Source organism: Bidens hawaiensis, unplaced genomic scaffold, assembly GCF_021521415.1.
Source record: "Bidens hawaiensis isolate Kalapana, Puna unplaced genomic scaffold, B.hawaiensis_p1.1 tig00029603_1, whole genome shotgun sequence".
Taxonomy (NCBI): domain Eukaryota; kingdom Viridiplantae; phylum Streptophyta; class Magnoliopsida; order Asterales; family Asteraceae; genus Bidens; species Bidens hawaiensis.
The window spans coordinates 178,662-190,987 of NW_027494901.1; positions in this window are offsets into that span (position 1 = coordinate 178,662).

Genomic DNA, 12,326 nt, shown 5'->3' on the forward strand with positions numbered 1-12,326 from the left:
TTTCTCAACGCCCTTCAACACTCACAGACATATGTGCTTCAAGAGAAAACAAAAACTCTTGATGCATAAAATGAACTCCTGGAGCTACCTGACAGTGAGTTCAAGGCACAGGCTGTTGAGTTCCTCAAACAGCAGACTGCATGCTACGAATCCGTCTATGGTAGGTTGGCTGACATGGTTTCAAATTTGTCAGCCAACATGAAGTTCAAGGAAGATGGGCTTGAGAAGATCAAGACGCAGGGAGCGGTGGGGGTTGATGGGGTGTGGGTTGATGGGGGCTGAGGGGTCTGATGGGGGTCTGATGATGGGGGGTCTGATTATGGGGTCTGATGATGATGGGGTCTGATGTGGTGTAACCCCATGTAATAAAAAATAAATAAATAAAATATTTTTATCTTTTGTTATGATGTTGCCTTCTTTTGTTATATGTTTGATTGTCATACGCTCGTCATACGCCTGATATATCTTAGTGAAATGCTTGTATAAAAAAAGTTAACTACGTAACACACAACCGAAAAAAAAAAAACTAACCAACTACGAATTCATTGTTGCGGTTGCTGCTGCAATGCTTTACAAGTCATGTTATTGTGACCACTTACGTGACAAATTTGACATTCCCTATAACCCTTCCCAGAGCGACTAATGGTTATCTATTTCTTTGATTTAATTCTTTTGTGCGACCCACGACCCTTGTTTCTTATTCCAGTAGGTACACGAACCGTAACTTCTGATGGCTGCTCAAAACCTAGGACAGCAGCAAATCTATACCTTTTAGATGGACGTACCCTTTCATACCGAGTTAAGTCTGTTTTTTAAGTCTGTTTTTTCAATCATCAAATTCATCTCATCTCTAACTTTAATTAATTCATCAATATCTGACACATAACTATTGATAAGGTATTCACCGGCATACTTTATTTCACTTGAAATTTCTTTTATCTTCCAGTTCTGATCATTACCAAACTCTGACATTGGAACTGTTCGGATATTCACCGCAGCCTCTTTCCTCCAACAATCATTTATATATCTTTTAGGGAATTTCTTGACTTGATACATATTCATGACGTAGTAAATATGCCGACACAACAAACCATATTGTTCAAATCTTTTGCAGGAGCATGTTGCAATAGACTCTTCACCAAACTCACCGTCCTTTTTAAACACAACCTAAAAAAAAGTCAAACGCTTATCTAACGCTTGTTAATTAACTTAAACTAAAACATCTTTAAACTAAAAACACTTAATAAACGCTCGTAAATTACCTCTAAAAAACCTGGAACATACGCCTTAAAATCCATTATTTTGCACCTCAAAAACCCTCCTTCTTCTTCACAAGAACTGAATTGTGAAACACCACCAACAATTTCATTCATTTCATCTTGAAGATCATTAAATATAGCTCTTGTATATATCCTAAATGCTTCCCTTTCAAGATAACTTCGGGTTTCTAACTGCGGATACGTGTACCTACTATCATGATCACACCGTCTGCCATTGTATCTCTGTATCTCCATAAAAAAATCAAAATGGTTAAAAAACTCAACTAATGTTAATTGAGAATTTGTAGCTTTTCCAAAAAAAATGGTTTTCGCTCCTTGATCTTGATGTTGTACGCATTAATCCAGACAAAAGTTCATCACTATAAAACGCAGGTATCCAATCAAATCTGATTTCATACATATCAGTAAGCCATTTATTCTTGTCAAGCTCAAAATCAACCATTATAGCCTGCCATTTTTCCTCAAATTCTAAAGGACTAATTGAATCGGTCCACACAATGTTACACAGCCTACTCTTAAAATCTTCATTGTTACATAAATCAACCCCCACCAGATAACACAAAAAACATGTTAAACGCTTGTGTAACACTCGTTGTCACAAAAGAAAAAGACTATTGCCGTTAAACGCTTGTAAAACACTCATTATTCAAAAACTGCTTAAAACACAATTAAGAAAAGTTACCTTGTCAGCAACTTTCTTCATGATATACCACATGCATAACCTATGCCTTGTATTTGGAAACACAGCTGCAATAGCTTGCTTCATAGCAGGGTCTTGATCAGTAACAACAACCTTCGGTGCATGACCAAATGACTTAAGAAACATTTGCAATAACCATGTGTACGATTCAATAGTTTCAGAAGCTAGTAATCCAGCACCGACAGTAACACTATGACAATGGTTATCAATTGCTGTGAACAAGACAAAAACCACCTTGTACCTGAACATATAAAATCATATAAAATAGACACAAAAAACATATACATACAAAACAATCCTATACATACACACAAACTTACTTGTTAGTCTTAAAGTAGCATCAAAAGATATAATATCCCCAAATGCAATATAATTACTCTTTGAAGTCTCATCAGCCCAAAACATACGAATTAACTCACGATCATCATTGGCATCATATTCAAAAGAATAATCAGATGAAAATGTTTTCTTCGCACAATCTCTGAACAATCATCTCAGCATCATACTCTCCGATATAACAATTCAAACCTTGTTTAAAATTCTTACAATCATCTTTAGTTGCTCCTACCTTTTCAAACCCACCGTACTGTGTTCTCATAAGGTTAAACGCTTTAACAGGTCCCAAGTTCATATTAGACAGCTCATCATATAGCTTCCTCTTGGACATGTGTTAACTTCCTAGCAGAACGAACAAACTGCATATCAGAATCTGCAACCATTTTATGATTATGGCCTTCAACAAAATCATCTACTTTAAAAAATTCACCGTTAATAGATTTCAAATGTATATGTGCTCTACAACCACATCTTATTGTCGGCCTCTTCCTCCTTTTATAATATGGCTTGCTTGATTCATTACAATCACCTTTTGAATCATACATTTTAGTTGTCTTGTGACCTTCTTTACAACATGTAAAGTATTTAGTCTTTAATACACCACCATGCATGTAAGATCCACCTTTACGAGCCCCAAATCCAGCTTTTTTAGCATATTCACAATAAAAATCAAATGCTTGATCAATTGACGAAAACATCATTCCTTTAACAGGTTTGTATAAAGAAGCAACTTCAGGAATGATATCAACCCCTTGACCTTCAACCAAAACACTTGAATCATCTACACAAAAACATCAATATAAAAATTATAATCCAAACACGCATTAACACGCTCAAAAATTATAATCAAAACCATTTTAACAAACATAATAGTAACACGCTCATAAACGCTCATATTATACAACATTATAATCAGCTCATAATCAGACATATTAACACGCTCATGATACGTACGTTTGTATTATGAAACATCAAAAATCAAAAAGACGGTCCTAATATGAACACGCTCGTAACACGCTACAAAACTAAACTAATTCAATTATCATGTGATTCTCATGAGAACTAACATACAGATTATAAATGTATACAACTACAGTTAATTAATTCAAACACAACAAAAACTTACATTCGCGATCGTCTTCCATTTCAAAACCCTAAAATCACAAAAAACGCTTGAAAAACTGGTTCATGTACTTAAAAGAGCACAATTGTTAGTTTTAGGTACAAAAATTGATTCGTAAAATAAGAAATTGATTTTGATTAATCTAAATATCAGGATCGTAACCGTTTATACGCAAATTACCAAATTTAAATGACGAATCAAAAAGACAATCATACCCTTCTCGCTTAAAATAACACGGGATCTGCTAAACCGCTTTCAACTGAATGGTAAGTGTAGATCGATGCTTCCAGTTGTCGCGTAAAATTTCGTACGACAGGGATTAGCGTATTCCATCTTTTTTCTAGAAAAACGTTCAAATAAAAAACAATAGTTTTGTGAAAAGAGTGAGAAGAGCTTTAAAATAAAACAAACCACCTAAATATGGACACTATACCATGTAAATAGGAAACAATACAATTATTTAGAAACTACCAATCTCAACCACTAGATCATAGATCCAAAGGTCTATATCTATTCTTATTCTTCTCACGAAAATATTGTTTTTTTACATTAAGCCTACCCTATAAATTATATATATATATACATATATACATACATACATACATACATACATAAATACATACATATAAGCTTTTAACAAGATTTGACAAAAACATAAACTCCAAGACGTCAGTTTTAATAAAATAATGTTTATTTTGTATTTCAATCAATTAGCAAACCATTAGATCATTTAAATCCCTTTTTTAAAAAAAGACCAAAAATCGAGCTGGCCAAGGTTCGAACTTGCATCCCTGGCCGGCACCATAGTTGAACGCAGAAAACCCACCCGGCTGGGCTGGGTTGTTAGTTGTTAAATGTATGAAAACTGAATATATTATAACAGCAACTGATTACCCATATGTAATTATTAACCCTAATTATCAAATCAATTACACATATTGTTTTTTATTCAATTAACCTTAGGGTTAACGTAGAGCATAAAACGACAAGCAGAACCATGCCTTTAATTACATTTAACGATGCTTAAACGATGACCAAATGATAAGAACAGTAGCCGGCGCTGGAAGGTTTAGGAACGGCATAATCGAACAGAATAACTCTAATTATTGTTGGTGGTTATAACGGCGAGATTAAGAGAAGTATGTTTGCAAGTTTAATTTGAGTATAATCATCATTTACTTATATAACGAGATCAAAATATTGTCGGCGTAACTATTTAGGAATACGAACCAAGGTTTTGATTGAATTAACTTAATTAAGAGGTCGGTTAGGCTGAAACAAGTAAGTATAATACGTATTTAATTTAATTTCTATATTGATTCCAATAATTGAGGTCCAAGGCATCACCTATGATAATCAGGTTCACGATAATAGGGAAATTGGGTTTGAGTTTGGATCGGGTAAGCGGGTCTGGATCCGGGTCACCAGATTTTGGTGGGTTATAATAATATATATTACACATTAGTCCTTGGAGATTGAAAGTGAAAACAAAATTGGGTAAAAGTCTTGTTTAGGGTTAAAATTGCCAAAACTTGAAAGTTATAAATATATATTTTATAATTAGTTAAAGATAATATAATAATAGTTAATTTACTCAATAAACGCAATATTTTTTTTATCGATAAAATTTCCCGGAAATAAAAATGGTCGGGTACTGGATAAAATATTAAACGAAAAGATCTGAATTGTTACATGTATAAATCTCTACATTTGCCAATAATTTGTCTACCTTTGATGATCACCGTGACCTCTTGTTTTTACACATTAAGGCATTGCTTGAGGACAAGCAAATGTTGAAGTGTGGGGATATTTGATGTGTGCAAAATTATACACATTATTAATATCATTTATCCTCGATTTTATACACTTTTCATTACAAATCCATTGAGTATGATACTAAATGGTTTTGTAGGTTCATTACAAATCCATTTGAACATGGATTTGTAGGTTCAAATGACGAACTGGTCCAAATAAACAGGAAATAATAACCAAAAGGCACAATGCAGAAACCAAACAAAACCCGGAATGAAGTAACAAGGTCCGAAATGTGAATGAAGCAACTTGGTCTGAAGGAAAACTGATGAACAACTGATCGAAAGAACGAAGTCGAAAGAAATGAATATCAAAAGCAAAGACAAGACTTGAAGATAAAAAGACTAACAAGACACTAGCAAATCTTATGGGCTGTAAAGATTCGATGACAAAAGACCAGCTGAAATTTATGACCCATAAAGATTTCCAACATTAGTTGACACTTATGGATTGTAAACACCCTTACGACCAATAAAGAACCGTTGGTCATTATGTATCACAAAATTCTTCGTCGGTGCAACCAAGATCCAAAAAATCCAGAATAGATAATATCAAGACATCTAAAAATAAAACTTATGGGTCATAAAGCCACCTTACGATCCATAAAGACTGTCGGTAGGAAACATGATCCTAAAAATCTAGAGTTGGAGATAAGGTCAGATAAAAAGTTACTATTATGGGTCGGATACTGTTGAAAACATTACGACCCATAAGTGTTCCAGATTTTCAGTTATAAATAGCAGCCCGATTTTCAGCCAAAACCATCCCATTTCTTACATCTCTTCTCTCTAATTAGCTAAATAAATTCCATAGGAGTGCCAAGGAGGTTCCAAGAGTCTCGAGGAGGTTCAAACCACTTCCCGGGAGTTCCGAAGTTCTTCCCGAACACCCCACGAGTAGTATGTCTCTACTTTGTAAGTTTAATTTGGTTATGTTAATTGCTATGTTAGGCTAATAACCTATTAATTTCGACATTAAGGGCTCTATTTTGTATTATGATTCGAATGTGAAATAGTCATGTGATTTATTGTAGAAAGGTTTCGTTTGTATAATTTCTTGAACTTTAAATCCGAAATTCTGTTTAGATTCAAATTAGTTTGTTAATGAACCTGATCAATTTATTAATATGCTAAGACGTTCTTCAAACTAAAAATATGAAATATGATTTTAATCTTTATAACTAAGGAACAAATGACGACTTTGCATTTGTCTATGAATTCAATCTTGTTATAGAAACTATACAATGTGATTTAGTATTCCGAACGGCGTGAACACTAAATGATAATTAATACTTTCATCACATGCAACTCACACGTTAAGATCCGAACGGCGTGAGCTTAGGGTAGCGAGTTGGCTCTAACTAACGAACTACGCTTAGTTAGGTATAGATGGAGGGAACGCCCGAACGGCGAGACGTTTAGTATTGATACAAATCTTTTAATAATAGAAATCATTGCACAAAAATTATTGATGACCGTATCTCGAATCAGAAGTATGAAATACCCCTTGTGTCGGAACTATCTTTAATAATTGTCTCTTTCTATGTTAGCTATTTTATCTTTTAGTTATATACTAAACATTTGTACCACCGTTAGTTAGCTTTATGATTATATAATTTATTACTTGCACAAACCCCCTGTTACGAATACTAGTTCTAAATCGATCATGGTTTAAAAATTTCACATTCCCTGTGGATACAAACCTTACTTCCCTCATATTATCCCTAATAGTGTGTAACATAGTAAGTTCACATTTATAAATTTATTTGCTGGAGCTAACGACACCCAACAAATGGGTTTTTTCAGTTAAAGAGAAGAAAAATACTTGACTATCTTTGCAATTCATTGTTTCTTCGCTAGAATTTGTAGATTTATTATTGTTGTATGAAATTAATTTGCAACCTAAAATTCTTTAAAGAATTCTTACTATATTGGTTTGACCAAAAGAAGAACTTATTGATAAAAGGGGGAATCTTATAGCTATTGATGGTCGTCAATCGTTGTTGGCTTCCGATTTGGAACTATTGGTGTCGGTGGAGTGGTTGTGGCAATTGTCTTTCGTGACTGGCAATTGTTGTCGGTACTCAAACTTATCTCAATGTGGTGATTGTAAGGTCATCTGAGATTTCTTCAAATATGGACTCGATGGGTTTTTGTTGGTATTTTTAGATGTTCAATGCTATGATGTGTGAGCCGATATTTTATTCACTATGGTTACGAGCCTCGGCTCATTTGTGCTTTGGCTATGATAACGTGCTTCGGCTCATTTGAACCGCAATTTACAACACTATGGTTTGGGCTATGATGACATACCTCAACCCCAATTTTATTCCCTATGGCTATGATTTGAGCTATGAAGACGGGTCTCAGCTCTTCTGAGCAACGATTTTAACACTCACTATGGGCATCATGGTCTTCGATGGTTGGACCACCCCCGCAACGCGGGGGGATTTTAATACTAGTTAACAACTAATAATAACAACTGGTAAAGTTGCTTCACCTATACAACTGAAAATCGAACTTATCTTAGACAACAAAACCCTAGAAAAAGAAAACAGAACCTGTGTGAAAGCAGTCATGTTTCAAAACCGCAACTTGGATGGCGGTTGAGTGGGAGGTTGTCGGAGGAGGAGAGGGTTTTTGTAAATGAGGTGTGGTTTCCCATGAATGGAAAAAAGCGGTTAAAGAGAGACACACGTATGAGCACACGTGGAAGAAAATTCACCAAAATTACAGATTATACGGTTTGTACCACCAGGTTTACGGATTGTGCATGTTAACTACAATACTCCATGTTAGCTATTTTTCACCAATCACATGCAAACAAACACATATAATAATTCCCCCTTCTTTTATTTAAATATTAGTTACAAAATATGCATTATCTACGTGGTATTACGTTATGCACTTTTTAGTTAAACAACAATTGATAGTTTAAGGATGAGCACTCCTTACTAATTGGTTCCCTTAAGGACACACACAAAAAGAAGCTTGGCCCCTAAAGCTTGTCAAGCACCCTTAATTAGCACGTGTGCGTAGCATGGCAATGGACGCGGTGTGAAACTTTGATGGCGTGCTTTGCACTTCACACACTTGTATCGCCGCTTGAGATATAACGTGGAGCGTGCTTGATGGTGGCGTGAAGGACTTTGTGTGATGTGGCGTGTGATGTAGAGCACACGTGATGTTTAAAAATAAATTGCATTGAAGAGGTTTAAGTTATTTTTGTTGACTTGTTTGGGCATCCTTTTAGCCATAATATATAATACTGCATTCCAGTAGTTGTAAACTAAACACGCAAGACACTCAAATTCTCTTTTGAAAGACTCGAAATTTCTTTTTAGAGATCCATATTAAACACGAACCTTCAACTAAAAACACATTATGTTTTATCTCCTTTCTTGTTTATTTGAGTTGCAAAAGTACTTGTAATTTATTATTTATTTGCGATATGCATGGTAATTAAATTTTAACTTAACGTCTTTTATTCATCTTATTTCTTGTTTATTAAGTTGTAAAAATACTTGTAGTTTACTGTTTTATTTGCTTTATGTATTGTATAATTTTACGATGCTTTTATTTACTTTTTATACTAACACTTCCTACCATCTATATTTTATGCTGATTATTCTAATTCACCAAATAAGACTAGTTATATAATTAATTTATGTTGTTCTTTTGGTTAGTTCACCAAATAAATCGAATGAAGGTTTTGACTTTTGACAAGGTTCCATGTTCAAGTTGTATAGAAAGCGTACTTAATACAGTTATTTTGTTTACAACCCTCTATAAATATAGATCAATACTATCATTATTGAATGTTACCTGTTGAACATACAACAAATAAAAAATGTCTTGAAAGTACATAATGGTATCACTGGATCTCAAACATATTTGAGCAAAGGAAAAAAGGCCATCACCTTAAAAGGCTTAAAATGCAAACAAATGTGGCAAGGGTATCTTTTTTCTAACTTTAAACTTTATTAACACAGCAAAAAACCACAGCCCTGACTCTCCACAGTCAGGACTCAGGAGAGAAGCCACCAAAACAAATAAAATTAATTAATGTTGAATTCACATCAATCTGACCATTCTATCGATTTGACTTTCAATCTATTTTCATTGCTGGCATGGGGATTGTGTGAGCCGGACCCCGAGGCCAATATTTTTAAGGGGGCATTAATTTTTTTATTTGTAACTCATTTAATTAAACTTAAGGGCACAAATTAAAATTAATTTAAAAGAGAATCAAGTAAAAAATAAGAAAAGTAGCGACCGATTGTTATAACGTTAATCGTCGTTTAAATAAATTAGCTTATATACTTCATTACTCGTTAGAACCTACTGATCTTTTTATTTCTACTTGACATAGTATTTAAATCTTTGTAGATGACCCTGTCAATTTTTGTACCACAAATAACTCAATTACCGAAAGTCTCCTTTAAATTCCCGTTTCTCACCCTCCACAATATCCAACATGCGATTATCAGTGACCCAATGACCGGAAGTCTCCTCTAAATTATCGTTTCTCACTCTCCACAATATCCAACATGCGATTATCAGTGACCCAATGACCAGAAGTCTCCTCTAAGTTCTCATTTCTCACTCTCCACAATATCCAACATGCGATTATCAGTGACCCGATGATCATAAGTCTCCTCTAAATTCTCGTTTCTCACTCTCCACAATATTCAACATGTGATTATCAGTGACCCAATGAGCAGAAGTCTCCTCTAATTTCTCGTTTCTCACTCTCCATGATATCCAACATACGATTATCAGTGACCAATGAAACACCTCCATGGCTCCGTCAAAAATGCATTCATTTGATTTTGTGGGGTTTTTAGTAATACTTTCTACTTTATTTTAAATCTTTAAATTAATTACAAGGCCAAATAACCTTTCTAGATCAATCCGATCCCACCAATAATCAATTCATATTTCAAAATATTGTTTTAAACCCATTACCAATAGCCTATGGCAAGAAAAAAAAAACATTTCCGCTTTAACCAATATTCCTGCATTTTTTATAATATATTTAGGTTTTTTTATAACGACGATTTCTTGTATCTAGGCTACCTGGCTCTCCAAATTTGAAGAGTCATGTGCCCAACTCTGGTCAGACTATGTTTTCTTAACTAGGCCACGCTGACTTCAGAGTTTGGTGTCACACCCCATCATAGGGTTTAGAAGTGTGACCAATAGTTGGTACCTGTTTTGTAAATATATCAGAGTTTATGGGTTAATTTTAGCGGAAGACTTTAAATTGCTTAAAATATTAATTTACATTGAAAAATTACTTGGGAATTAAATACCCAAGTATTCGTTTACAAAATACGAGTTTATATTACAAGGATTTTTATATCAAAAGTTGGGCCATCTTGTAACGCGCTTCTAACTCTATGACGGCTTCAATCCTTGCTATTGCTTATAGTTACTTAATTACCTGCATTGGGTTGGAAAAAGACGTCAGCTATGTGCTGGTGAACACGTATGACTCCAAAATAATTAAATAACAGTTACACTACAAACATAGTTTTCTGTACAAGCTCAACAAAAGTATTTCTACCTCCGGGATTTGTACCACTACCCTAACACACAAAAGTTTTCCCAGAACCACGTAGCCCTTAATGGAGAACTAGTTATGACTGTTAGCCCGTGCCCATGTAGCCTTTGACTGTTTCGGCTAGACAGTTATGTATGGATCTAGACACATGTGTAATCGGTCTGAGTTGCTTTTATTTTCTATTTTGTTTTATAACGTTTTTGAGATCCCGTAATCTCATGTAAACGTTGACCGACTCTTTAAGACAAACAACCTGTTTATCTTATATAGTATAAATATGTTTTGACTGTTTGTAAAGGTTAACGTATTCACCTGTACCATCGGTGCGTTTGAAACCTTTCTTGATTGAGAAGATATTAACCCATGCATAAATATGTTTGTATAAATATTTTGAATGATGTTTGTGACATTAGTCAATTTCGGGTCAATCGTATATTCATTTTGAATTTGTTTATCATGTAAACTGACCCGTTTTGTAAAACAAAACCTTCAATATAATCAAAATGATGGATTTTATGTTACAATATTGTCTCACACTTGTCGGATTTTGAAAACACCTTTTACGGCTTTTCTCTCATCTTTTCTCTCCCAAACAAAGAACACAACTTCAACTCTTCAAGGTTTCTTAATAATCAATCAAGAACCATTTTTTAATTTTTGTTTTGTTACTTAAGCTTGTGGTACAACATATATATAATATGCACCTTCTCTGGCCATGGTCGGGTGAGGTGATACGCTACAAGGCAAGGCTTCATGGAGGACTCATTATAGTCCTTGATTATACTATATTTATTTTAATGCTTACTAGTCTTGCTTAAAGTTTAAGTAGTTTAGTTTGTATTTCATATTTGTTGAGTTCCATGGTTATGGGTTTGTAGTGACTAGCCTCGGTTTAACTGTAAATAGCTCCAAACCGTAAACTGAACTTTGTTTACTAGTTTTGTTAAATAATTGTATAAACATGCTTTATGTTAGATTTAAGTTTCTAAAATCATTTTTATAAGTTCCATGGTTATGGGTTTATAGAATCTAACTTCGTTCTTAACCCGAAACAAGATCTGAACCGAAAACCAAACTTTTGTTTAAAGTCTTTATTGTTAACTTTTTGGTTTTAAAACTTAAGTATCATCATTTATAAATTATTATACAAGTTCTTTGATGTTTGGGCATGTAGTAACCATTCTTGATCTTATTCCAAGATGGAAACCAAACCAAGGCAAACTAAACCGATTTCACTAGCTTAAGACACACAAGTGTGTTTCTAGCTATCAAGACTTATATATTTCTTTAAAAATACTTTATAAAATGATTTTAATTATTTTCTTAAAGTACTTGGAATGTTGAATCCAACTTGATCTTATAACAAAGTTTGGACCGACAAAACTGAACACCCGCTTAACGGACGTTGTTAGTTCTAAAACAATAGAACTACATACTTGGTTAAGTCTTCTTAAATTTTATTGAGTTATCTCATAACATTTATTATTTTGAAAGTTGACTTTGGGTTTGA